Source organism: Odocoileus virginianus, chromosome 30, assembly GCF_023699985.2.
Source record: "Odocoileus virginianus isolate 20LAN1187 ecotype Illinois chromosome 30, Ovbor_1.2, whole genome shotgun sequence".
NCBI classification, from domain to species: Eukaryota; Metazoa; Chordata; class Mammalia; order Artiodactyla; family Cervidae; genus Odocoileus; species Odocoileus virginianus.
Genome location: NC_069703.1, coordinates 23,988,321 through 23,991,686, shown reverse-complemented (window position 1 = coordinate 23,991,686; position 3,366 = coordinate 23,988,321). Strand labels below are relative to the sequence as shown.

The 3,366-nt window shown below is 38.4% G+C and overlaps 1 pseudogene; it reads right to left on the bottom strand.

Moving 5' to 3' along the window:
- Positions 1-1,827: 1,827 nt before the first annotated feature.
- On the bottom strand, positions 1,828-2,526 carry LOC110150453 (large ribosomal subunit protein uL1 pseudogene; annotated as a pseudogene).
- Between the last annotated feature and the right edge of the window lie 840 nt (positions 2,527-3,366).

Genomic DNA, 3,366 nt, shown 5'->3' with positions numbered 1-3,366 from the left:
AGCAGATAGGAGAGTTCAGAAAATGAGGATCAGCAAGACTTTCTGTATACACCACAGACTAGAGGTAGAGTTTACCACTTCTGCCCACATTGCACTGGCCAGAACCCAATCAGGTACATTCACTTGGAGGAGAGACAGGGAAATCTCACTTAAGTGAGCATATAGAATGGAAAGGAGAGAATTCCCTGATGGTCCGGTGGTTAGGACTCCACGCTTCCACTTCAAGAGGCATGAGACTAAGATCCCACATGCCTCATTATGCAGCCAAAAAACAAAAAAAAAAAATTTTTTTAATGAAAAGGAAATGAAAGGAAATAGATTTGGTGCCACTGGTAGTGTCAACATAAACCAGCTAGACCTTGAGTTTCAATGTCAGTTTTCCATACACCAAAAAACAAATTTGCATCCAGAGAAAACTATAAACATTTCCATTTGTTGCTGGCAACCATTTATTTGTTTTATGTTTTAAATTAATACAGAAATGCTAGAATCTGGTTTGTATGATTCTTGTGCTTAAATAAATTGAACGTCTCTTTTCTCTTATATGGTTCTTGACTGATGCTTGCTACACAGATTGAAGCTGATAATTATTTAAAATTCAGAAACGTTGTCAGTTTGGCCAATCTACTATGTCTTCCTGGCCTTCTGGTTAGATTATTGATATCCTCTGTCCCTGTCATGCTTTAATTCAGTCCAATCTCCTTCCGACAAGAGTTCTACAAGGCACTAGCAGTTAATTTGATAAACTAAACTGAGGAGTTACGTTGGTTAATAATGCTTTCAAATATTATCATGTCCCTGTTATGATTTGCATTTTAACAGTAATTTTTCAATGCTTTCATCAAAACTTTTTTTTTTTTACTTTTGAGGTCAGCCTCCTAAGATGTTGATGGGAGGTAAATGGGTAAAATTTTCCTCTTATTTGAAGTTAAGACTTCTTACATGGCTAATCCTATAGCTCTTCTTGGAGACTCAAAATGCACATGAGAATATTATAGGTCCAGGGAAATCCTACAATAAAGACATCAGTTTCCTTTGTTTATTCCAGTTTGCTAAGAATTTTTGACCTCAAGAATTTTCCTTAATTGTTTTTTGGTTTGGGGCTCTTATTATTTCTTTTTTGTCTTTGTATAACTCATATTCAAATCATAAAATATTTCTAGTGGTAGAAATATAAAGCCTAACAGGGCAATAATTGAGACAGGGGATTTGCAGGTGGCTTCACAAGCCAGTCTCACTCTGTTGGTGGGGCTGTCTGCTATCACTGGCTTCAGCTCTGTCTCACCCTTTCATGGCCTGTCTCACACATATTTCTGGAGCTCCTAACTCTCTGTTTTATCCTTCAAAATCAGCATATCCCCAATGACTGATTTTAAAAAAATAAATATGAATTTCAACAATCAGTCCTCTCGTGGGAATTCCAATCTCTCTCCTATTTAAATTAAAGAAAATTCAGTCAGCCTCAGTGTTTTCTTTAGTCTGTTCCACATCAAAAAAAAATTTAATCAAATTTCAAATTTTTCTCACTTTGGGCTTTTCACTTAAAGAGAAAAGAAGAACTTTGTCCTCTTAGAGGGAAGGATTTTAGAAAAAAATAAACCAAATAAATCCAATAAGCCCCATGCCAGCAGTCCCCTACTTGTCCACCATTTACCCTCTGGAGAAAAAAAAAATAAACTTTCCATTTGACTCTCCCTTGCTGACAGTCTCTTCTAACTGTATCACAAATTGAACTTTAAAATAAATAAATAAATCAAACCAGCTGCTATAGGATGGGAAACCCAAAAATGTGTGAGTAGGACATTGATGAGAATGAAAACCTCAGCATCAACTAATCCAAAAACATCCAAGTGTTTCTCTTTTTTTGATAGTGGAGTATGATTTATTAAGTTGTGCCTTAGTACAGGTGCTCTTAAGGCACAAGGCCCTGACATTCTGCCAATTTTTCTTGAGTAAGGACACCAGGAAGTTGAGAGCTAAGACGATATGGTACATAGCCTCATCATCTGTCGTTGTCAGGTGGCCAACAGTCACTGCCAGACATGGCACCTTCTTCATCTGGAACCTAATAGTGGACTTCACTTCATCAACTTTGGCCACCATGTTCTCATTGTGGGTCAGCAAGGAAGGGAACTTGCCAGACTTGCTCAGGCCTGGGCCCAGGATTCATAGGATCTGCTTGATCAGAGACTCTGAAGCCAAAAAGGCATCATACTTCTTGGCCAGCTTCTGACCAGTTCCTTATTCTTCTTGAGTTTCCTCAATACCTCAATACCCATGTGGGGGATAGCCACAGCCTTGACTTCTTCACAATGCTGCTGGCCCCACAGGACACACACGGAGAATTTGTGGCGGGGAGTAGACTTAAGCCTGACGGTGCCCAAGAAGTGTTTGTTCTTCTGAGGGTCATAGGCCTTCAGGCTGACCTGAAGCACCACCATCTCCAAACACTGCAGACACTTGTGCTGGTTCCAGGACTTCCCCCATTGCTTCATACCATGTGTCGCAGGAGACTTTGCTGCTCATGGTTCCTCATGCTGTGATAACTGGAAAAGCCAAAAACATCCAAGTTTTTGATGTGGCCTTCATCTTTTCCCTCTGGGGAAAAGGCTATATTTTTGAGCAACAATGAGAGTGATGGTCATATCAAAATGAAAACTTAAAAAAAAAATGAAAATTTAAAGTTTTATGTAGATGATTCCCTAAAACCTGACACTGAAAAGAAATGTAGGATAATCTTGATCAGCTCTCTATTTCCATCCACTACTAAGAAAGATGGCAAAAGATGGCACCCACCTGGTTGCCTGAGTTATTAAAATGACAAGAAAGGTCACCTATGTGCTGATGAGAAGTGGTTTCTCACTTGCAGTTATTAATACTTTCCATTGATCAGAACCCCTTCCTCATCCCAGCCCCATAAATTCGGCTTTTGCTATTTTGTATATTGAAATTCCGTGTAACATTTTGTCTAAAGAAATAATTGTGATGCTTAGAAATATTTGGAAAACATTATTGTGTGAGAATGCATTTGATAAACTGAGAAATAGTGTGACTTATTTTACGGTATTATATTGAGTATAATTTGCACAAAGGACATAGACACAGCTCGTTCATTCAGTGATGATTTTAATATGTGTAAACACTCATGCATATATCAATTAGGTAAAGAGAATTAGCATTTCCTTCATCCAGAAAGTTCCTTCAGTCCACTTTCCACTCAACATGCCCCCTTTCACACACACAGAGACACTCTTGTAACCACTGATTGGATTTCTATCACCACTGATCACTTTCACCTCTTTCAGAGCTTTATATGAATGGAATCACCTAGCATATACTCTTTTGTGCCCAGATTCTTCCTCACAA